Source organism: Aquila chrysaetos, chromosome 11 (assembly GCF_900496995.4).
Source record: "Aquila chrysaetos chrysaetos chromosome 11, bAquChr1.4, whole genome shotgun sequence".
Taxonomy (NCBI): domain Eukaryota; kingdom Metazoa; phylum Chordata; class Aves; order Accipitriformes; family Accipitridae; genus Aquila; species Aquila chrysaetos.
In genome coordinates this window covers 449,703-474,837 of record NC_044014.1, presented here as the reverse complement: position 1 = coordinate 474,837, position 25,135 = coordinate 449,703, and the positions used below count along the sequence as shown (strand labels likewise).

At 45.0% G+C, this 25,135-nt stretch overlaps 1 protein-coding gene across 3 annotated transcripts in view; it reads left to right on the top strand.

Annotated features, from left to right (window-relative positions):
* The window catches only part of INPP5A (inositol polyphosphate-5-phosphatase A), a 262,748-nt gene that overhangs the window by 32,827 nt on the left and 204,786 nt on the right, over nucleotides 1–25,135 (top strand). The gene's annotated exons all lie outside the window — the stretch shown is intronic.

The following is a 25,135-nucleotide window of genomic DNA, read 5'->3' as shown; positions in this document are numbered from 1 at the left end:
GTAAATCCTAATGTTAACTATGGAAAATACTTTGTGCGAAGGCTTAAGAGGGGAGCGAAAGACAGGCATGTAAGAAGGCTGTAAGAACAGAGCGGAAAAAGAATTTTCACTCGTTCAGTTGGTTTTTAAAATACCAAGTATAGTACCTTCACTTATATTTGACTTTATAGGTAAAAAAAATATTCTGGCAGTCAAATAATAGGGCTTACTTTTTTGTGGGGGCAAATTCTGTTTCTCCTTAGGATCTGCAGTTTGGGTTAGCGTTCAGATCACCTACTAAAGCTTCTCTTCATCTCCAGAAAGCCACACAAGACTGCACCGCTATCCACTTCTGTGCGCAAGTGGCCCATGGTTTCTTGGGAGGACGGCAAGCATGCTGTGCTCTGCTCTGCCGTGGCTGGCATGCCAGCAGCCCTGTGTTGGAGACTGCCAAGGGTTTTTTTTGGTGTGGGTGTGTTTACGAAATGTCAACTACTGGTCTCTTTCAGAAAGGCTTGAATTGGTGAGAGACCAAGTTTCTAGTGCTGAGCTTGCTCTGAAAACTGAAATCTGTTTCAAGGATGGAAAGAGATTTTAGTCATTATTGTGTAAACTAAATTAATATGATTGTGAATTATTTGCTGTAGGAGTTGACAGTTTACATAACTTTTTTCCTGTGGAGTGGACTGTATATTGTATTGGTTCATTGCAAGGTACTATGAGGTGGAGAACAGTCTTTCACTGTGCAACACTTTCCTACGCTGAAAAATCTCAATAGAGGGTCTGATATTGCCACTTTTCTCAGTGAGTAAAATCTGATATTGCAAGAAATAGTGTGCATCTTTTATTTAATAAATAATATTTGTGATCTCTGGGGGATGCCAGCTTCAAGGGCAACCAGACAAGTGCAGTGAGCGGTCTGCTGTGTTTGCCGAAGATCATCTTAGGGGGTCTACCTGCATGACCTTGGAAATAGACGGTCAGGCCATGGCCTTGGGAAATCTGAAAACAAACATTATTTTTTAGGCACATATCTGTGCCTTTTGCTGCAATCAAGCAGACTAGCACCATGCTCACCTCTAGGGAAACTTTTGAAGGAGGAAAGGCAGGGGAATAGTGCGTTTCTCATGTCTGTCCTGTCTGCTTGATGTGCCTGAAAGCAAGACGAGATGTCCGAGTCCAGTAGTGTGGACTGTCTTGTGTCCATGCTCTCTATCACCTCAATCCAGCTCTTTGTACCATTCCTGATCTGTCTCCTTCCTGACCTCTGTGCCGTGGGTACCACCTGGTTCGCACCAGATCCGAGTCCGGACACAAAGGAGCACGTGGGCAAGCTGGGGACGGAGGTCCAGCCTGATGGTCTGAGTGTCCTGACGCCTGCACGGCTGCATTGCTTTCCCTGTTCTGCCACAGGTTCTGCCTGCCCTGCATGGGCTGTTTTGGGGAAAGAATACGGTATTGCTTGCGGGCATAGGAAGGTGGCATGTCCGTTGAACGCTCTGTTCTGGTGGGGGTGGCTTTACGTCGTCTCAGTGTTTAACTTTCCCTATGCAGGCTGGTTAGGATTTTTCTTGCCCGAGAATGCCATCCTAGCGCTCTTCAATGGTGGTGTGGTGTCTTCCCTTGCGTTGCTTTCCGGTTTTTGGTTTTGTCTGCCTCCGGAGGATGGGATCATCCCAAAAGAGGGTGCTCTTTTGGCTGGCTTTTGGGGTGAACAAGGGTGAGTTTCCTTCACAAAGGAAAGGTGTCCCCTCAGAGAAGCTCTGAACTCCCAAAGCTGCGGGTGTGCGAGGGGAGACATTCCCGTCAGCCCCCAGTCTGAGGGGGGCGGCCTTGGTGGATGCTCTCCTCCCAAGATTGCATGGGGTTTCTCTTAGGACATCCACTGTCTTGATGTCAGTGCCGTGCTCTAGTTGCTGTAACTGTTCGGTGAAATTAAAAACTGGAATCACGAGGTTTTTGCTGCTACAACCTGTGGCATTTTTGTGGTGGTTTTTTTGAGGGGGTATGAGAGAGCGATTGGTGAATAAAGTCCATTCAAACCTGCTTTATTCTAGTGGGGTTGCTGTAAAAGTTGTCTCTGAGCCTACAGCTGTTATGAGAGATTCAGCAGAATAAGTTTAACATACCTAACGTTGTAGTGTAACAGTATTTTTTTGTTTTACGTGTCTGCCTTCCAACTGTTCTTCCTTAATGGCTGTGTAATTTTGAATTGTTTATGCTAATTTGCAGGAATGTTTTCCCTGTAGAAAAAAAGGAGTTGTCCTTAATTATCCAGGAACAGAGTCCCAGGAGTGCAGTGCTGTTCAGCAGCCGTGTGCCTGCATGGGGCTGCTCGAGGATGGTATTTCCTGAGGTGCAGCCTCTGTTTTCCTCCCTTGCGCCGGTTGCGGGCACTCTCCTTGGGTGAGCTGTCAGGAGGCAGCTGCCCGAGCCCAAGGGATGTGGGGCAATTTTCTGGCTCAGCCTGTGCCAGGGGAATGGTGGCTGTGTTGATAGTCTTAATTCTTGATCCCGAACATAAGGACAGTTTTACTTTTGCTTTTCTTAAAGCAATTCACATATTGCAGCATAAATACATGTTTCCAGAGCTCTCCCAAGATAAATATTATAAAAACATTTACAACTGTCAGGTTAAGTGTGTCCTCGTATTTGCAGCATTCTCTTGAAGTGCATCCTCGAGCATGGTACCAGTGAGTCGATTTCAGTTTAATCTCACTTGAGTGGTCAGAGAAAACTCGAGGTGTTTTTTCCCAGTGTGACCTATTATGCATTTGGAATGTTTCAAAATATGAAAAAAATTTCGGGGGGGGGCGGGGAGTCAATAAAAGTAATCTTTACCTTTTGTTAGAGTCTAACTTGAGCCTGAAGACCATTTTCCTAAACAGGAAAAGAGCCTTTCCAGCACCGTTCAGAAATGTTGATACTAGGTGAAGTGCACTTCCTTGTGACAGAGAAAAATAGAGGTGTTACCTCATTGCAAACAGGATATCTCTTAATAGTTAGGTTTAAATATACAAAATTTTCCGTAGTGGCTTTGAATTTCTGGAGCCACAAATGCAGAATAAATTTTGGCTGTAATAGTATTATTACTGGCTGGCTGTCAGGAGATTTCTACTGATACCTCCTGATACTACTCGTTTGGGTTTTAGTGTTGAATCAAGCCTACTGCTCATTAAATGTATCCACAAAATGTTTGTGGAAATTGGCTTTTGTGTTTGTTTTTGTTACTTTATTATATGCTGGGTAGGGTTGCCTTACACCTTAGCAGTAGCAGTGCAAGCACGCCAGCTTCAGACTCCTCTGGGGGAGTGTGAGAGCTGCTCACTGGTGTGGAGGTCCACCTCCCCTCCTGGGGGTCCATCCCTGCGGTTGATGCACCCTTGCCTGTAATTATGGGAGGTTTCTTGAGATGGAAAATACGTTTTTAAACTGAAGATGTTTTTCTGCCTCCCCCCCCCCCCCCCCCCCCCGTCTGTCTTTTCAGCAACAGAATTCAGTTGATGGGGAACGTTGCCTTACAAAATGGAGTGATTTCTTTAAAACACGAAGGATAAGCAGGACTCAGAGTACATGTTCTTGCAGTACTTGACTTGCATTTTGTTTAATGTCAAGCATGTGGTTATTCTAGTCTAGTACGCCAAGCTGTATATGTACAGTAGGTCAGGAAGAGTTCAATAATTCTGGGAAAATGTATGTGACATCGGTTCTCGCTGCAGTCTTGTCTCTTATTTGAGTGAGAGATGCATTACAGTAAGGAAAAACATTCCAGAGATGTAACTTCTAAATAGAAAGTCTCTATTCCTGGCTGTGTCTTGTGACTAACTCTCTTAAGATGAGTGTAGAAAGCAAAGTGCTATTTAATGAGTGGAGGGGAAAAAAATCTGACCTCTCTTAATTAAAAAAAAAAAAAAAAAAAAAAAAAAAAAAGAATTTTCATTTGGCTCAACTTTTTTATTTTATGAACGAAAGTAGTCTGTGTTCTTCAGCTGCTGATTTTTTAGGGTGAGGATCAGGAAATTGAGTAATCGCTGCGTAGTTTTTGCCCGTGTTTTGGAAGCGTAGTGGGGGGGTACTCGAGTTTAACTCGAGGGTGCAGCCCTTCTACCAGGGCAGGTAAGGTGGTGCAAGGTCAGGAGTTTGCTCTGCAAGCTTGCTGAAGCTCGCTAGCACGCTGCTGCTCTTTGTGCATCTTGAGCACAGCCTGGGAGCTGCTCGGTGCCCCTCTTGCCTGCGTAGCCGTGGTCCCCGTCAGGAGCACAGGGCTGCCATGCCCGCTCCCCGTGCCGGGGGAAGCCTGGCAGAGCTCCGGTGGGGCGGCTCAGGTCGCCCACCTCGGCTGTGGCTGTGCCTCGGCTGGTGGCTGAGCGGCAGGTGGCTCCTCCATATCCCGAGAGCGGGCATCGCATCTGCTGTTCTGTGGTGGGGTTTTTAGTTCCACTCAGGTAGAGGGCATTTTTGTTCTTACGTTGAGGGTTTTTCCGCAGTTGTTAAACTTCCTGTCATTGCAAAATATTTTGCTGACCTCATAAGCCGACTTCAGTATTAAAGAGTTAAGTCATTGAGAAGCAAAACTGTTTCTTGGCTGTGTATTTAAAAAAAAAAAAAAAAGACCCAGGAAATACAGTTCTTTGAGTTTTCTTTCTGACTCCCAGAAATATTCTTATCCTGGAAACGCTCTGAGATAACTTCCCCAGTTTCTTATTTCCGTACTATTGAATATTTAAAAAATAGTGAGATCTAACAGTTCTGCTTTTTAAGTGGGTTATGTCGCTGAAAGTTAAAATCTCATACTTGTGTCATGTAGTTTGAGGACTGACTCTGGCAGTCAGCACATAACCGTGTAGCCACCCACCCTGTGTCCCAGTGGTAAAGAGCCCACTGGGTGAATCTGTGGTAAAAAAAGCTGCCGTATGAATTTGTCAGTGAATTAGTGATCTTTAGCATGTTTCCGGAGCGGTGCTGAAATTCGAGCAGAGGGTATGGTAGGCCAGAAGACAAGGCATAATTATCTGTAGCATATCCTTTTGAAAGTTGGCTGTTTCCAAAATCATTATTTTGGCAGTGATGCTGGGGGGAGTGGCTGGCGGGTGAGTCTCCAGCAGCAAGGGAGTCACCCTGTTCATAGTTCTGTGTGTCTCCCTCTGCAGAAATGGCAGTAATGGAGCTGGAAGGAGCTTGGCACAGCCTTAGGAAGGGTTAGAGTTCAGCAAGGGGGAAACAACCTGAACCCGACTGCTTATCGCTCTGTGTGCAATTGAGTGTCGGTTGAATACGTATGGTTGTTCAGAGGTCCCTGCTGAGTCACTTTAACAACCTGCAGGCCACAATTTTATGGAGGTGAAAGAAAAAAAACCTCTAAGAGTATGAACACAGATCACAGAGCCCAGGAGGGCTGGGGCTGTCAGGAGCTCAGGGGTCTCTGCCCGGGGCATTGGGCATCTCCAAGGATGGAGACCCCATGGCCTCCCTGGGCAGCCTGGTCCCATGTTCGATCGCGCTGTCGGGCGAGTTCGGTGGGGATGTTGGGAAGGGGGTCCGTGAGCACCCCTCCTGCAGAGGTGAGCGGGGCTGGGGCTGGGTGCAGCTCATACAGAAAGCACGGGGGCTTAGACCTTGTATTCTGATGAGTATTTGGATCTGGCAGGAACGGTTTTAGGAGGCTACAACTCTCTACAAAAACAGGCAAGAAATTGTGGCATCAGGACCAGACTTTCTTACAGTGTTGAATGTTGTAGCTGATGTGCTGTGGACCCGTTCTTGTGCAGGTGTATATGGCAGTATCTGAAGAAGGGTTCTGCTTTTTGTGATTTGGAAAACATTTGTAGTTCTTCTGTGTGGTTTTTTTTTTGTTGTTGTTCTTATATCTGTGGGTTTGTATATTGCTAAGCCTAGGCATTTTTATTTTTTCTTTTCATATCTGTGAAGTTTTCTACTAATAGCATCTTCCCCCATGAGCTTGTGAATGTCTTCTGGAGCCCCACACAAGTAGTTTTATCTGCACCAATGCAAACAGTGTTTTTTTGGCTCCTCAAATTCAGGCTCAGTTATAACCTTGCTAAAACTTTGCATGCAGTCTAGGCTAATGGTCATTCCTGCTGCCTGACTCTTGTTCAGGTTGTTGTTTTGCATCCTGATGACTGTAAAATGCTTTTCCCTACCTGTGATGAATGCAGTCTTGTCTTGCGTAGCATCTGTTCAGACTGCACTCACACAGATAATTTTCCTTGCCTGTCACAGATAATTTCACCCCTTGTCTTGCCTCTTAATTTATTTCACATTTTCTTATTTTAAGAATAAGCTGCCTGACTTAATGTAAAATTTCCTTGCTTTCTGCAGCCTTCCTAAGACACTTTTTGTCAAATAATAGTGGGAGGTTGGCTCCTGGTTTGGTTTTGTTTTGTTTAGGATTTTGTGGCCAAGGTTTCCTGTCTTGATTGGTCATGCACTGGATTTGCCAGCGGATAAGTTTTTGCTCTATCCCAGGATGCTACTTATGCTTGGGAAACCTCCTTGTAAAAATCTATAAAACTTCCTTAAAAACTTTCAAGGGGGCACTGTAAAAATTTGACAGGAGTTGAATAGCTTGTATACTGAAAACAGCCTTCTATGCTGACTTCTAGCCTGCTGATCTCCCTGTAATCTTATATTTTTAACAGTTAATATATAATTAAACGTATTTTTGCATATATAATACATATATATATATATTTATCTATAAAAATGCATTGAGGCATAGGCTGTCTTTTTGGTTTTCTTTCCTCAGTTGTCCATATAGTGTCTGGCATGCTGGGGTACTGGTCCAGGGCTGGCACTCCTCCTAGCTATAATTCAGGATTTCACATGAAATGGGTGAGCTAGGATGATGTGTGAAACCTCTGATAGAAGATGAAAATGGGAGGTGAAGCTGCCAAGTGTTTACCTGGGAAATGTGACATGAGAAACTGAGTCAAAGTAAAGGTGGATAGAGGAGAGCAATCAGATGGGAAACAGATCACAGAAACCTTGAAGGAAGGTTGCCCGTGGCAGGAAAACTTGCTCACCTTCTGTTTTAGTGGCTAAGCTCTTTGTTGTCCCAACCATGGTGCTTCTTTACATTTCTGCCATTATTTATGTAACTTCTGTAACTTATTCCTTATCCAGTTTACTGTCCTGCTTTACTCTTTATGATTTAATTTGTGTGAAATTAGTGCTGTGTAATATTAACCATATGTCAAAAAGATGTTTTTATAAAGCGTGGTAAATAAATTGTTTTCACTTTCACAAAAAAGACACTGAAAAATAATTTTGCAGAAGTAATAACCCTGAGCTGCTAAGAGCTCGTTACAGCTGTGCAGCCTGTCAAATTGCAGCTCATACTGTGAAAATAGTTTTCTTTTTGTGCCTGGGGCTGGAGTTTGAGGTGTTTCTGTCCTTGTCATGGAGTGGCAAGGGCCAGCTTCGCCAGGCAGCTGGAGGAGTAGTGCAGCATCGGGGAGAGGGGGAAGTTGCCAACTCCCCGCCTGGTTGGTTGCAGCCGGTACTGTAACGTGCTGAAAATGAGGAGATTTGGGGGGCTTATTCATCTTCTTTCTGGTTGTTATGCTTTAGAGAGCACTCGTGATGTTTTCAAGTTTTTTTGTATCCACTGGTGAGAAATTACATTTTTTTTTTATAGGAATGATGACTGAGGTATTCACCTGGCCTTTGGAGTTTTCTTTAAAAAATAATAATAAAAAAAGCATAAATCACAAACACAAAAGCAAAAACAACTCAGTGTTGAGACAATGCAGTTGTAGGAGCTAACAACACAGATTGTACTTGATGCCTAATAAATGCCTGTAGACTGTTTGCCAATACCATGTTGCATGGGTTGAATAGCAGTAACCTTAGTTCCTTGGATAAACTGCTGCTTTGAAGGTAGTCAGTTAACTTCAGCGGGTATACTTTAAAAATGTGTTTTAATTTCTTTACTGTTTGCTTGCTGACTAATGCGATCTTTCCCTGTTACTTGGTAAAAATCTGCAGGAAGGTAATTTGGGCCCTAATTCTGCAAAGCATGAATGTGAGATCAGCTGTAGAAATAGGAATGCTTTACCTCAATTTCCATTTTTTTGTTTTGCAGAGTTATATTGAAAACTACAAAAATAAGACATTATTACCCTTTATTAAAGTCTATCACTATTTTTGGTCAGTTTCAAACAAAAAGCTTCTTGCTTAAAGAATGGAAAATTGTACAGGAAATTAAGATAGAAAGCTATGGGAAGTGCAGTAGATCTGATGAAGCCTGCTTTGACGGTTTTTCTCTTTGAAATGCCAGGGGTTTTTTTGATAGCCCTTTTGCAGCCAGGAGGTTTTTTTGCAGGATATTAAATACCTTTACACCACTACCCACTGGTCATACTTGTTTGAAAATAGCTTAATTCATTGATTTATCTATCCACACCTGCAAATGCATGGTCAGCTTGGTAATTTTCTTTGAAAAATTGGTTAATAATATATTAAAATTAAACCTTTATTCAGGTGGTGCTGAGACTGTATGTTCTCCTGAGACTAATGAAAGCTTTGATACTTCCTTCTGGTGGTGCTCCTAATAGTCTTATCTGTCATATCAGTAGTGGTACTGAGAAAAAAAACGGATATTTATGAAATGTACTCTGTCCTGCTAAACTCCAATTTAATGTAACAGTTTCTGAAGAGTTTGGGAGGCAAATGGAAATTGAATAAATATGTATCAACACTTAAAAAAAGGAAAAATAAAATAACTGTCTATAAAGACAGAAAGAGGAGAGCATGGCATTTAGAGTATAGCGTCAGAGCCGACAGGTTTGGGGTGGGAGGAGTTGCGGTGAGACTGTGCCACCGTACAGAAAGAGGTCTGTTCTAGGAATATTGCCTCATGCACTGACCCGTCAGTTTATTACTTAGTAAAAGTGTCTCATTTTAACCATATATGGTAGCACCAGGGAACAAATTAAGTTTCTTTTTTTGACCTCTGGCTGTACCCAGATAACTTTCATTGGACTTCTTCAGGTGAAAGTAAAAACTTCTGGACCAGATCTTCAATCTGAGTTTAAGTAGATGTTTATTTTACACAAGAAATGCACTCTTTTATCTTTGTTTTTCTTGTTGAGGGGTCTTGGAGCATATGACTGGAGGTGTAGGTGCTCAGGAGGTGTCTATGCAGGGATGAGCTTGAAATTTGTGCAAGAAGGGACGTCTCTGTTTGCAGCTAGAGAAAGGGCAGTCTGGGGAAGGCAGCGGTGATGATGTCTGAAGCGGGAGCCAGAGCATCACTTGGACCGTGGTACCCACTGGGGAGCTGCAGTCCCAGTGCGGGAGCTGGTGCATTGGTGAGCTCTGGGGCAGCCTCCTTTCCCAGCCGGGCGTTTGAGGGGCGATAACCGAATGGATGCAGCAGCTTCCAGTTTAGCTTACACTTCTGCTTGTTTGTCCTTTGTGGCGTGGGACAATCTGATAGTTTGAAGACAGAACTGAAATTAGATAGCACCATTCGCGTTGCGGGTTTACCTGTGGAGTCCGTCATGCAAACTGCTTAGGTTGTGCATGGCTTGTTACAAACAAGATTTCACTTTCACAAGTGAAACTGCGAGTGTGCTTGGCTGAGAAACCATCAGGCTTGGGGGTATGAGGAGATTTGCAGAGAAGGGCGGGCACCAGTTATTTTGTGCTGGCGTTTTGTGCAGTGTGTGGGACTTCTCAAACTTAAAGGTGCAGGCTTACAGAGCTGGAGTAAGTCTGTGTGCTTAAAAAAAAAAAACATAACAAGTTTATATATTCATTAACATGAAGAGGAACAGTTAGATGATCATGTGAGGCTGGGGTACTAATAGGGTATATTTCTGATCTGTGCGTGTTTTTGTTGCTTTGGGTTTTTTTAGAATTTAGTGATTTTTCTCAAACTCGAGAGAAAAGTTCTTATCTCTGCTGTTCATTAGTCTGCAGTTTCTTTGTGTTAACAGAGCATGTGTTCTCAGTCAGGCGTGTTTTCAGAGAGCCTGCACCGTCTGACACAGTGCATGCTAACGTTCCTCGCTTTTGTTGTCTGCCTGATGTTTCCTTCCTTGAGAATCTATATTTAGTGTTGAAAAATATTCACAGTGGCATAGGACTCAAGGCAGTTGCCTTTCAAGCAAAAGGAAACAGTTCTCTTTAGGGATAAGAGTGAACGAAGGGCAGGATTTCCTGTGGAAACTCACCCACATAAGAGTCAACTTTTACTTTGAACTTAATGGCAAAAAAGACTAAGTGAAAAACCTGGACAATTTACAGCAACATAAAAGACGTCCCCCCCTGCCGTAACCAGCTCCTTTGTACTTCTCGGCACATTTGCTGTAGCTCGAATTAGGCCTTCCCTTGGAAGGTGAGGAGCAGGACCATTTCAAAACCACGTTTCGGTGCACACTTGTCCAGAACTGACAAGGTAACCTTGCTGCGTGGTTTTACAGTCACTTACTGCTATGTGGTGCATGTGTCGAGGGTAACAGCTCTAACATGTGCCACGCATGCAGTTGTCCTGTTGCAGCTTTGTGCCGGGTAGCACAGGGGAAATGCTATAGAGTCCCACTGCCAAGGAGGAAAAATTGGCTTTTTCAGTACAGAACAGCAGTGGCGAGTAGGATGAGCTCCGAGAGCAGCAGGTGTGTTCCCTGGTGAATGTGATCTGTTTTCCTCTCGCTCATTAATGGCTCTAAAAATAGCCTGTCTTTCAGGATAGAGTCACCGAAAGGCCGAGCGTGTCCCGGTGTGGGCGAAGGGGGCAGGGCCTGCGGAGCTGTGCCAAGGAGCGAGGAGCCCTGGTTGCCACCCTGGGCTTTCAGGAGTGCTGCCTGGGCCTGTGCCCTGTCTGCACTGGGAGACGAACTCCCTTTAGGTGTATGGGTGATTTGTTTACAGCGTAGGAGCTGGGAAAGCTTTGCATATGATTTTAATCCCTCCAGTAGCCGTGCGTGCCGCTGCGGGTGGGTACGGCCAGAGCCACCCGAGTGTGCGGGGCAGCTGGGCCGGGCAGCAGCCGCTGCCTGGGTGCAGGACATGGGCTGGGGCTGTGATGCCCACAGGACATCCCCGGCCTGGCGGCTTCGGGAGGGTGCAGGGGGAATGCAGGAGAAGTGGGGGCTGCTCACCTCCCTTGCAAGCAGCAGGGCAGGAGGGTGCTTCTGGCAGCAGGATGGCTGAAGGCCCTCGCCCTCCAGCGTGTGGGGTGGCTGCGGAGGGACAGGCTGTCCCACGCCCTCTCGGCCCACCGCAGTGCACTGCCCGCCTGCTCTTCCTCCTGAAGCCATGTGAACGTTTTGTCCGATTTCAGCCACTTCTTGTGGCGGGACAGAAATCCTAGAGGTTCTGTAAAACCGGAGGAAAGCAGTGAAGTCGGTGGGTTTGCAGGTGGATCAAAGCTGTCCTCCTTCCTCCAGCACGGCAGGAGCAGCGGCAGTGTGAGCTTGGCAGCTGCCGGCCAAGCCTGCCCGGCCAGACTCTGGTCTGCTGGGGGCTGCTGGCATCTGCCAGGTCCAGAACCAGCCATAGCATGTACCGTCTCAGCCCGCTCGGTGGGTACCAGGGGGCTGGAGGAGCGCACCGGGGATGTCAGGCTGATGTGTGTGGGCTGTAGGAGGGAGGGCTGGGGCTTTTCAGTGAAGGGCGAAGCCGCAAACAGAGACTACAGCTGGCATGTGGTGGTGGTCAAGTCTTGACACATAAGGTAAAAACCTACTTTTGCTTATTTCCTCAAAAAGGTATCCGCTCTCCCAGGGGTCCCAGCAAGCATGTGCCTTTTGGGTGGCTCTGCTGCCAGTTACGAAGTCGGAAGGGTGTGCGAGCACATGCTAAAGGTGCTCTGTTGTGCGTTTCCCTACAGTTGTGCTGCTTCTGTGTGCTAGGATGACAGAGCAGCTGCTACACTATGTTTGATTTTAGTTGGTGTTTTCTGAACTTCTGTGGCTCCTTTAAAGGTTCTGGAGGAAAAAAGCGAATGTGAGCTCTTCAATACATAGCAGGGCAGCTGTTGCTCCATTTAGGAGCTAATTAAACAGTGTGTGATGGCAGAAGCGTGAACGTGTGCGTGATTGAAGCCCTGGTGGGATCCGCACTGTGGTCTGCTCCTTTGGCATGTGCCAGGGGATGTGCTGTGCAGTAGTGCAAAGGGGGCAGCTCTCCCCCTTCCCTCTGCCGCGGGATGATCTGTGCATTCGTCACTGCTCACACTTGTTTGAAGGAGCATTGCAACATCAGTAGCATTTCCAGCTGCCTCTCCTTGCATCACTGCCTGATTTGGGGAGCATGTTTAAAAAATGGAATATTCCAATAATGTGTTCCTGTACAAAACGTTCCTGCTTTCCTGATTAATGTTTTTATCCTCAGTAAATTGAAATGATGTCTTTAAAAACAGAAAAAAGCATAGTACCATGCTATTTCACCTGGACTTTCCCAGTTGTGTTAAGAATATTTGTTTTGTTGCCGTTCTTACAAGTTCCTGAGACACACACATTCCTGGACAAGCAGGCCTGAATTACACAGTGCTCTGTATCTGCAGAGCAATCTGTGCGGGTGATCCGTCGGGGGGTGTTTCCCAAAAGTGCTGGGCCTGTGCTGGAGAAGGTGATTTTTCCCCTTGGTGCGTGCCTGGCAGCAGTCTGCAGGGGCGAGGTGGGTTGCTTGACTTGCCTCGTTGGCCTGCTCCTCAGCACCTCCTGAAGTACTGTGAATCAGATAAGAGACCAAGTAATGTGACTTTGTGTATGAGCTAGTCAGCTTTTTAATTAATTTCTTCCCTTTAGCTTTTTTTTTTTAGGACTTCTTAAAGTCCTTATGGAGGTAAAATTCCTGATGGTGCTCACGTTCACGTAGTATGGAGGCTGATGGATGTGTTTGTTTATAGCTGTTTCGCTGAGAGCTATGTGCGTTGTCCTTTTTTTTCCTTCCTTCAAAGCAAATGAAAGGTTTCCTTTCTGAAGGAAAGTGTTGGGTTTTTTTGTTTTTGGTTTTTTTTTTGGTCAGGATTCCCTAATCCCTCCTTAGGCAGCAGCCAAGCGTGAGGCAGGCACTGCTCCGTGGTGCCTGGTGAGAGGGCAGGAGGCAGTGGGCATGGGCCCAGGCACGGGAGGTTCCCTCTATACCTGCGGAGAAGCTTGTGCACCGTGGGGGTGGCTGAGCGGGGAGGCTGCAGGGTCTCTGTCCCTGGAGATGCTCCAACCCCTGACCTGTCCCCGAGCGCTTGCAGTGGGGACCTGCTGGGAGCAGGGTGGGCAGAGACCCCTGAGCTCCTGCCACCCTGCCCCCCCCCCCCGGGGTCTGGTCAAATTCAGCTGTAGCAGTATTAATTAACCTGCTAGCTGCTGTGTTTGCATTGCCCTTAGTCCTCATCCAGGACTGGCCAGTGCTGTGAGGGGGTCGGAGGAAGCTCCCGCACGAGCAGAGCGGACCTTGGGGACGTCCCAGTGAGGAGGTGACCCTGCTCTGAGCGGGCACGCAGGGACTGGGCTGCACGGAGAGCCTGCTTGGCTAGCAGCCTGCCAGGGCAGGCAGGATGGGGCAGCAGTGGTGGGTGTCACATATTTGCTTGGTCAAACAACTAGTGGCCTTTTTCCTGATTTAGCTTCTGTGGGGGCTGAAATTCAGAAAGGAAGTGGAAAAAAAGGATTCCTTCTGTGACAGCAGTAAATTTCACTTCTGCCTCTCCCTAACAACAGGAGGAGTGTTTGAATGGGAAAATTACCTGCAAATACCCAATTATCTATATGATCTTGGGACTGAAAATTTTTTGTAGGTGGCACTTACCATTACACCTAGAAGTTGGTATGAGGTGTGTTTTCTGAGGGTACTGCCTGCCTTGTTCTTGTGCAGTAATGAACAGATGTCCTTTTACGCGAACTCTAAACTATTGCCTGGTTTCTGCTCATTTCAATTAAGTATTTATGTAAATTCCAAAGTTACCATAAGTGCTGCCTTTTTGACACCATAGTAACCTCATATGAATTCACAGAGCGTTACACAAATCAGAATTTAGAATATATTTTGGTTTTATCTCGGGTGTTTATTTTCTTCTTCTATGAAAAGCTGCTAAAATTCGGTTTCATACTATATAGTGCCTTTTTTTACTTTGAGGAGTGGGGGTGGGGGAACAGTAAAACCTTCACTTTCAAAACGTACTGTGTTTGGGGTTTTTTTTGCTTGTTTTTCCACTTGTAACATGAGGATTGAGCCCTAGTGTGTGTTTAAAGGTGTATCCTGACTGAAACCAGAAAAACTGACTATACAGCCAGTCTTTATGCATAGAAGCCCTGGGGCCTTAATACTGTTAACGGATCTATATAGCAAGAGGCTCTTTCCTGTAATGAGGGCCCAAACACAGTCCCTAAGATTTATATACTAAAATAAAGAACTGGAGAAATCAAAATTCTAGGCATCTAAAATCACTATTTCAATATTGCTTGATACTTAGGTTTCCAAATGAATATCAATGCCAGATTTAAATGTACATCTATTTAAAAGCAACAGAAAAGTATTTATGTATTTCATGTGAGATTTTGCTTCTGCTTAAGCTAAAACTGAATGGATAAAACACTTCACAAAGGGCTGTATATATGTCTCTGACAATTTATATCTTTATAAGGTTGCCTATCTGCAAGACATCTGATGGTCTTTTATGGAAACTTAACAGAATACCAAGGATATTATTTCCAATTGCATATATCAGTTCTGCTACTTTGGCTTCTTAGAAATTGCATCAATAATGTTAATTGAGCAAAACTGTTTCCCTTTTAGCACTTTGTTTCTCTAAATTGTTTCTTGTCAGTTGTCCCTGGCTTTGAAGACTTACTTGTCTTTGTATACTTTATTTTTACCATAAATATTATCTAGATATTTTTCTTCTAAAATTTTTCCTCTTAGAGCAACTGCACATTAAGTGCAATTGTAGCACGTAAGCCTCCTCCTGGAGGATCCCAAGGGTGCAAGAAGAAAGAGGATTCAGCTCCGCTTACATGCCTCCTGAACAACCTGGGTGTCAATAATATATATAGGGCAACTGATGCTTCCTGTGTTGGGTTGGGGTTTTTTTGTTTTGGTTGGTTGGGCTTTTTTCCCCCAACCTTCCTGTATAAAGCAAACCCAAAACCTTTGCTTTCGCTTAAGGAGACCTGGTTGTGAGATGCAGCAATAGAAGAGGTTTCTCCAGTTTCACCTGTCGGGAGAAGACTCCTTGGGTCCCTTCACCTCAGCTGAGCAATGAATGAGACCACACCAAATTTTTGGTACCTGCTGTTCTCTGGAGTTGGTGCCCTGGCCATGCATTGCTTGCATGTTCAGCTCTTCATTAGGTACCCAGAGCAGTGTGGTCTGAATTTCCTGCCAGGACAGAATTTGGCAGAGACTCACTTTCCCACTGCTAATAGTGGCCTGGGTGCAGTATAAATGACATTAGCCCCCCACCTCCCATTGCAGCAGCTAGCTCTGGAGTGTGGGTTATGACACAGTTGGCTGCAGGGAGTTACTTGCCTGAAGAGCTCGGTGCTCCATGCTGCACAGATGTCCTTGGTCTCACTGGGGCCAAATCCAGCCTCAGTGTTTTTGGGAAGTGTTAACAGGTCTTCTTTCTGTTCATGTGAAGTAGGGACCTGACAGCCTCCTGAATTAGTATCGCCTGGTGCCTAGTGCTGGGGGCTGTTAAATGGGGCAAGCTGCGCTGCGGGAGTTGTGTGATGCCCTGAGTTTCAGGGAGACTGTTGACCGGGGCACTGTGCAGCAGCATTTACTGCTCACCACTCAGGTGACTCCTGAGCCCGTAACATCACTAGATGCTTTACCTTGGGGCTTCCAGTGCTGGGAACTTGGTGCCACAAAGCTCGTGGTAGTGAGGTGCTGTTGAACCCCCAATGACATGTGTGGCTCACCGACCTGTGCCTTGCAGGCAGGGGGGTTTGGGTGCTGTGAACTCGCGTTGGGGTGTGCGCATGTGTGACTTGTCTCAGATCCTTCTGAGGTGGCAGAGTTTACCCAGTTGATCCCAGATTGCCCATCCAGGAGCTCGTTTGCAGTATGAGATGCTTTGGCTTGGCAAACTGTTATGCTGCGTGTTTATGGGAGCCTTGCTGGCAGAGGGTGTTATCCCACAGGAAAACACTGTCCATTCTAAACCACTGCTGCCGGGCTCCCTCCCAGCATTGCCAAAACAACGCTGGCATTTCCATGTGGTGCCTCTGAATAAAGCTGAGAATAACCTTTGTGGATTATTGGGCCATCGATCAAAGATGCACTTATTACAGAAACGTCCACAGCAGTAAGGAGGAAGAAAAAAAATACTGAAAACCCACTCTCTAGATCAAATTGAAATTAATTTCTAAGTGTCTCCCTCAGCGTTTTATTTCTGAAATAGGATGTAAACAACTTTCACATGGTCTCCTCTGCTATCAAATACTTCTGTTAGATCACAACATATTTCTTTATTAGTGTGATGAACTGCATTTTGGCATCCCCCATGCTTCGCTTGGCAGTAAATGGACGGCCATTCTTAGGACTATGGTATTTTGGCATGAAAGATGTCTCTTCTGATTTAATAGGATGTGTTGGAGCCACCCACCTCACTGACAGCTTGCACATTGTTGGTGTGTTAGTCCTGGAACTGATTCTGCAATGATTCTGGGAAAGCCTCGGACTTTCATCCCTGGCGGAGCAGTGCCCAATCAAAAGGCGTTTAACTTGTAAATGTGGGTATCTTCTTGAGGAAAGAGCATTTATTGCTTGGAGTAGTTGATACACAGTGCTGTACAGCAGTGCTTATAGCTCATGAACTTTAGCTCTTAAGCTTTAGTTCACAAAGGTTCCTGTCTACAAAAGTGAGCATTTACATCGGGTTTTTTTGTTTGTTTTTTTCCATGGAACACATTCTACCTTAATAATTTAAGGCAATGTTTTATACCGACCTCCTACTCTGCAGTTACTCCCTGAGCTGTTTGGCTTAGCAGGTGTCGCGAAGCCGTAGGTGTAGTTGGGTACGTGCAATACATACATACCGGAATGGCTAACCTGTGATGCTCTCACCACTGCATTCATTTCTTGCGTAGAAGGCACTGGGTGTCTATGGCATGTGCTGCTTCAAGATAGCAGCACAGTACATCTGTGAAAAGGTCTGCCACTGTCACAGCCAACAGGATTAATAAAAAATGTAGGATATTTTCAAGCCTCCATAGAATCTAGCCTACAGGAAGAACTATTTGATCATTGGCTTTAGTGGCTGCTTTCACTGTTGTGCCTTTGTTGCCTCATAGGAGCTCTGCAACAAAAAATTTCCTGAATTTTTAACTATGTCCCTGTCATAACTTGGACGTAGGAAAATTCAAATGATGTGGTAGCAGCAACAGCTACAGGGTAGGTATGCAGCTTGCAACGCATCTCACTTTGACTTGGCTCGGAGAGCCAAATTCTTTATCAGGCTCTTGTTGGTGACTGACAGGGATTTTCTTTTTCTTTCATCTAGTTCATGTATAAGTTCCCCTTGCTTACCTTGCTTGCTCAGATGATCTCTGCTTGCTGAGCTCCTCAGAGGTTAATAGAGGTTACTTGCAGTGGGCAGATCCAGTGTCCACAGGGTGATGACCCATTAATTGCTCACTACTTGATCGTGCTCCTTTGTGTGGTGGGTCCATGCCCACCTCCCATCATGGCTGGGAGACATGAGTTAGGACAATGTTGCTCCCCTGTGGGTTGTGCTACGTAGCACCTGGAGCACAAGCAAGGCTTTGCAGAAAAGACCCTCAAAAAACAGGGATTAACAAATATGTTCTGGTTTTGTTGTTGTTGGGTGCGGTGTGTGTTTTTGTTTGTCGTTTTTCAAAGTTCATTGGCTCAGGGATTTTTCTTGTGGGATTTGGGAAGAGGGGCACCTGAGTATGTTGTAGATTTAACTTTTGAAACTGGATCCTGAAAACAAATGTTTTCATACCATGTACGTTTAAAAAAAGCGGTTGTTGTAGATAAGCACTTATCCCCATATTCAACCCAGGGGGAGTTTTTAAAGATCTAATTTAAAACAAAGAAATAAACAAACCCCACAAATACACAAGATAGACCACGGTGGTGGTTGTGATTTGTGAATATTGCCAGAGCTCTATTTTATCTATCCATGTGCAAGAACAGATTAATTTTATTTATACTCTTTTTCAGCATAAGGTCTGTTTTCCCCATGCCATTCAAATCAGAATACAAAGTAATTGAAAACTTGAGTGTATTAATGTGGTTAATCCCTGCTATTTGCTAACAATTATCATTTGTGTGGTGTTGTAAATACTGGGTGTTGGATTAACTCTTGTTGTTAATACTCTTAACATGCTGGTTATTCAAATATCCAGGTAGGTGCCTTTGATCTTTCAGTAAGATGTCGGTAATAGAAGTTGAATTTGAAACACGCTGGGAGTTCGCTGGGATCAGGATAGTTAAGTTCATGCTTTTTTTTTTTTTTTTATTCCAGTCTTTGCAGTTACTTGTAAATCTTTATTCATTGGTAGTTGTCATACTGTGCTTGCACCTGGGTGGATTTATCTTACATGTGGGATGTGGATGGAGATCAGCCCTTCAGGGTTGTGGTCTGGTCTGTCTCTCCTGTTGCAGTGTGTGCTCAGAGACAGCCTGTGCACACAAAGTATGTGGCACTGCTCTGGGTGTTGTGCACATGTATGTGCAGGTGTGGCAGTGAAGAAATACTGTCTGTGTGCTAAGTACCTTCAGAAAACATGTTTTAAAATGGTTTGACTTCACTTCTTTTAAGGGTGTACCTGGATGTCTGTTAGACCTATGTAAACCTGGTCTTGTTGCCATTGGATATACTGTATTATTTTCTACACAGACAGTTCTGGAAGTCTGAAAGTCTTGTTGCTCCATCTCAGTGTAATGTAATCCTTAAGAAAATTACCTGTTTTTTTAACTCTACTAAAAATAGTTCTGGAAGAATGTGTATCTTCAATTAATTATAGTGTGGGAATTTTATAATTGAAAGCTGAACTTCATTAGCGTTGAGAGAAGTCTTTCTTTTGTTCTCTGACACTGAATTAACTAAGAAAGTAATAGACTTGGGACAGATATTAACACTTCGTTTGGAATATATATGTCTATATGTAAACATATATATGTGTGTGTGTGCGCCTATATACTTATACATGCACCTTTCCTAAGTCTACTGCTTTACTAAGTTTTCATTCATACATATATATGAATAGTATGGCATGATGAAGGAAAAGAGGAAACGTTTGCGTTTTCCTTCTTTTTTGTTTGTTTGGTTTTTTTTTAATTGTTGTTTACAACCCACGATTAGAGTGACTCTTGTATTCCTCTTGCCTGTTTAAGACATTCTTTGATACAAATTACATAGGCTGAGGAAAGAGGGCACCTCTGTGGATGGTGTTGGTTTACAGGTTATCAAGCAACTTATTTTTTATAAAAATAGAGTTATATCAATTATTAAAGCTGTGTGTTGGCTAATTAACAGCCTCTGTCAGTCAAGGCATATATGAAAAACGAAGAGCCAGAGGAGCGTTTGGGTATTTGCGAGTATGACTGTGTATTTTCACTTACGCTCTTCTCTGTGACTGGAAATGTGTTTTCCAGGTGTTTGGCAGGCATATCATTTAATTGACTGTGAAAGCCTGTAAGAAAGTATTAGCTGTGTAAATCCCGCAGCACTGCGTACGGTGGAAGTTCGGCGCTGACGACGAAGGCTTTAAGCACTTTTTCATGTGAAGTGTTTTTTTCCAGAGCTGGCGCTGCCAGCGCTGCGGGGAGGAGCTGGGCATCCTGTTCTCCCACTCAGTGTCAGCTCTGCCCCGGGGGTCCAGCCCTGGGCAGGCAGCAGCTGGGTGGCATCCTGGCCAGCGGCTGTCTGCATCGAAGCCTCTCTGCCACCGGTACCTCCCAAAGGCAAGCAGTCACCTTTCTGCGATGGAAAATGCAGCCTATCGCGTCGCTGTACTTTTCCTTCCACACACCAGCTGCTTGGATAGAGGTACTCGGTGTCACTGGAGGTATGCTGGTGAAAAACATACTGGCACAACCTGACATCTCTCCCTGTTTTAGCGTCTGGCCCAGTCCTCTCTGCAAGGCTCTCAAACCCATGTTGCAGCTCAGGCCTGTTCTGCAGCTCTGCTTTCAGCAGAGGTGGGCATAAACATCTTTGAAATAAGTTGCTGAACCAGAGTCTTGGAAGTAATAGCATATACAAATCATGGGCTGCTGCTAATTTTTTTTTTGTAAAGACTGTGGATGGCACTGATGGTTAGCCACAAGTTGAGAGAGGAGCAGACCTTGCAGAAAGGCTGTTCCGGTGTCATGCTGACCTTCTGCTGTGTGCAATACTTGGTGTTTGCTCTAAAGCTGTATTGCTGAGATATACTTTGAGTACAGTTTTCAACTTTGTGCTTGGGAGTTACAAATGTGTTACAAACTTGTGTATTGTATGTGATTTATAAACTTTTTCTGGAGATTTAATTGTTCATATGAATGATATATTGCTTTTAGTCACTGTCCTTGAATCATCCTTTATTAAATGCAAGCATTGTTCAGTTCATACTGAATTAGGTGACCAATTTCAAGTTTGTCATGTAAACTTCATTTTTTCCATTGGTAATGAGTGGGGCTTTTTTTGGTTGGTTAGTTGGGGTTTTTTTCTCTTTTCCTTTTCTCTTTGAATGGTATTCCTGGCTGGACTTTTTGTTCCCTTATGCCCATGGAGTTTAGGAGGGGCTCCTGAATATCCATATTGAGAACCTGAGACAGAGCTGCTCTTCAGGGCAGGAAAGAAAATTCACAGTCCTGTTCAACATGCAGTGTGTTCATGTCATTCCCCCCTCACTGTCATGCCCTGCCTGTAGGGAGCTGCTGTTCACCCTCCTGACACTGTCAGGTCACCTTCTCCCGGCATCCGTGCCTGCCGAGCACAAGGCTGCGGGAGCCTTTGACCAGCCCCTACCAACATGCATCTTGCCTCGGCTCCGGTGCCTGTGTGGGCGCAGCTTTGACCTGGGCTGCGGAGCCCTCTGGGCTGAGTGGTCGTGGACCGATGTGTCAGGCATGATGGCTCTGTCGGGTGGCCTGGTGTTTTGTGCTAGTTACGCTGAGATCTGCACGCAGCAGGGTGAAAAGATGCACTTTTTCAAATTAGAGAAGTTTAACAGGCTTTATTCTTGTCAGGTCAGGATGGGCAAGTGACCAACGCACAGTAACTCGGTCAGTTCCTCCTCCTGCCTTAAAGTGCAAGGGTGCCAGCTACCACACTTTGTACATGCCAAGCCCCAAAATAAACTAAATTTGGGGATGCTTTTGCCAACAGATATTCTTTAATAAAAAGCATTTGTTGTTTTAATTCATTGTTTCATTTCAATCTTCTCCTGTGTCCAGAACGAGGCTTGCTTTCTGTAGGCACTATGTGGTGGTGTTTAGTGACTGTGCTTGTGTTGACAGGCGTAACGCTGTGTCTCTTTCCTACTCAATGGCTGCTCTGAGGGCTCTTTGGCATCAGAGCAAGTGTTGTGCTTCAGCCCTGGAGTCCTGTTCGTCTAAGGTCACACCAGAAGGGACCGTGTCTGGGTGCTCGTGATGTATCCTGTACATGTCCAATGACTTGGGCTTTCAGCTGTTTCCATCACACTGCTGTGATACCATAGATCCCTAGTTTTCACATTGCTGTGTTGTGTTTTCTCCTCTAAAGGTTCATCCACACCATGGTGAAGTTCCTGTCTTTCCGTGTTCAGCCTCATCCCACACTGTCTGCCTGATGCTGCCCACGAGAGCCTGCACTGCTCTCTGCCCTGGCCCGAGGTCTTGCATGGCAGCAGCACACTGAGAGGCATCTCCAGCTGTTCAGGGTTTATGCAGAGTATAGACCTTGCTGCTGCAGCAGATTTCTGTTCAGCTGTTGTGCATGTGCCCACTGGTTGCAGACACTTGCAGCTGTGTGCAGTGTCACACTCTTGCATTGTGTGCAATTGTGCGCTCGGGCAGTTAGGTGTTACCTGAAATTAATTCACTGCAACTGCCAGAGTCCAGTGCCTGTCTCCAAGAGCAATGCTTGGGGTCTCTGGTTATTGGGCTGGCTGGCTGGATCACCCCAACAACAGGCTGCAGCCATCAGCTGTTGGCAGGCCATGGTTTCTATGCTCGGGTCAATGAGCTGGCAGCTGCTGCTGTGGCCAGCTGCACACACCAGGTGGTTTCTGATGGTCTGTGATGGGTGCTTGTTCCAGCACTGTGCAGAAAGCCAGTTGCCCCGACCCCTTCCTCAGTGTGAGTGTTCATGGTGAGGCTGAGCCATGCTTTCCTGCCCTGCGCAGTACTGTGGCTGGGACTCTCAGCCCTTTAAAATCTCCAGGCTTACTTCCAGTGGCCAGTTACTTTCTCTGCTTGTGGATGTATTAACCTATGCTCTGCAGAAGTCCCCCACAACTTCCCCTGAAATCCCAAGGCTTACGTTGGTCCTCTGCTGCTTCCTCTAACAGACTCGGTGTCTCTTTGTGGTCTCTCTTGCACTTGCTATTCATGTAGCTGTATTTCTGAGCTGTGATAGGTGTAAGGATGCTCGTTCACGTGCCGTACGCCATTCTCCAGAGAGCATTTCTCACGGGTCTGCTTCCTGCATGTCTCGCTGTCAAGCTGTGCCTTTGTACCTCTAAGGTCGTGTCAGTGTCTTGGCCGTTCAGAAGCCAGAAGTTTGTCAAAACTATTTGTGAAGAGCACAGTTGGTTTCAGTGGTGCAATGCAATTGCTGAAGTGTAGTGTTAGTGGCAAGTTTTTCTTTTGCTTTTTTAAGCACTATTATGGCATCAGCCTCATCAGCTGAAGCTGCTGAAGAACTAGAACCTTGTTTCAGCTGCTGCTTGTGAGGTGTCCACTCCTAGCCTTGCTTTTGTGGGGATCTGTTTGAGTTTTGTGTGTCTCCGTTTTAGGGTCTTACAGTATGTCAATTGGTTTCAAGGTCAGTGAGGTCCTCAAGGTTTTGGAAGATCTTGTCCAGATTGGAGTTCTGAGAGCACATGCTACCATTACTTTTTAATTTTTAAAGGCAGGGGGCTCTTCCCCCTTCCCTGTCTTGTGTTGTTAGAGGTGAGACTAATTCTGGTCTTGGTATCAACTGTAATATACATGTCTTTATGTCCAGCTCCTTTGAAGAGGTAGGCACTTGATCATTGCTTCATCACTTTCAGTTCAATTACATCATTCCTGATGTTTCCCTAAGATGTGGCCAGAATAGTTGCTTTACTCTTTAACAGGTTACTCTTTACTGTTACTGTTTTAGCCTGCATTTCCTATGTTTAAGAGAGTGCTACTGAGTTTCAAACATACCATCCCTGGCTGGGAAGGGCTGTCTCTTGGTGTCTCTTACAGCCTAGGAACACGTGGTTTCCGTTGTTTCAAGAGGTGCTGATTTCTCATGTGTACACGGTAGTTTGTAGACAGCTTCAATTATATGGAAACACAAAGCCTTCAAAACAGGTAGTAGATGCTTAGTATTTTTCATTCAGCTCGTGATGTTTTTTGACAGGAAGCCCAGGCTTTTGGTTTTCCTGCTGTTTCTGCTGGAGATGTGCGCTAATGAGCGCACAGCTCTGGGCCATGGCCTGTTTATCTGTCTCGGGTTCTCTAGAGAGCTGCTTCGCCTGAGTTCCTGCAGCGTTTCTCCTTGTGGAGGCTGCAAGCAGCGTGTTTTCTGCATTACTCCACAGGAAGTCGTAACTGCTTTGGTTTCTTCTTGTATTCCCACCATGTATTGTGTCTTCATTTAGACCGACTCACAGGAAAGGATATCAATGGAGAAGAAGGTAAACAAAATAGGGGTTTACTGCATTTTTAGTAGATACTCAGCTATCAGCAGCGCAGGTTAGGTTGGACAGGAGAGACCAAGATGGTAGTTTCCAGTGCCTCTTTTGAGAGGCCACTGTGCCAGGGACCTCGGTCCTTAAATACTAATCCAACACTGCAGCGAGTCCGGTGCCAGCATGGCTCCATCCTGTGGGGCGTCAGTCCAGGACAGCTCGTCCGTTAGTCTGTCCTGGTAACGTACCACTGTCCTGGAATTCTGCCACCCTCCCCCACGAGGAGGAGAGGGCTTTGGCTGCAGAGACTTCAGCCCTTCTCCTTCAGGCATAGACCATCTTTGCTTCTCAGCATTCGCCCTCTGCGTTGTGTCTGTCTCCTACAGCAATGGCAGGGCAATGCAGCATCCCATGTAATAGGAAGGGTGGTCAACAGTCCCTTCCTCTTCCTATCCCCTAATGCACTGTTTTACCCCAAGCACTACCTTCTGCCTTTGTTTCTTCATTTCTCTTGATTCAGCAGCCAAGGAGCCACTGCTTTTCTCAGCCCAGGAGTAAAACTGCCTTAAACTTTACAATGAAAGACTCGTGTGTCCAAACCCCCATTTTTTCCAACTGTGTTAATTGGTCTAATTATGTTATAGTGCTTTTCCCGTGCATCTGTTTCTTGAACTTAGTGACTGTCACTCTCTGTGGGGTATAACGGCAGCAGGATGGGTCTCTCTTCTTTTCCTACTGCTACTTGGGAAAATTGAGCTTTCAGAAACATTGAAGTAAGTGACACTGCATTTGCATTTGGAAGTTGTTTGTGCAAATGTGTGTAATAAAAACATAGCGTTTAAGTAAAAGTTCAGATTTTTAAGAATCTGCACTTTTCCTTAGACTCACAAGTAATTCTTGTTTTCCTGTTTGATCCTGGTTGGTTTGTCTACATTGACTTTGAAATGTGGTAAACTAATAACATGTACACAACCTGCAGGTTATCAACTTTTTGTTTGTCAACTGTGAATGTAAAGTTTGTATAAAATGCCACAACAATAGTACCCATTTGATGTGGGTTTTCTTCAGCATTATCTGTATAGTTTGATACTTGGAGCATAGCAACATGAGTACTTACAAGTCTGTCTGAAGGAAAGAAAATATTTAAATCCAATAGAACTTTGAATATAAATGTTAAAAAGTTGCCAGTAAACTTTTAAAGATACTATAGGAGATCAAAAATCTTGATCTAAAATCTTAATCTAAACAATTTTAGTGAAATAGCTGTAATGGTCATGTTGATGCACCTGAAACCAGTTTTTGAGTAAACCTGGTAATTGGTCAGGCAGAACTTGATTAAAGGTTTTGTTTTTCATTAAATAAGT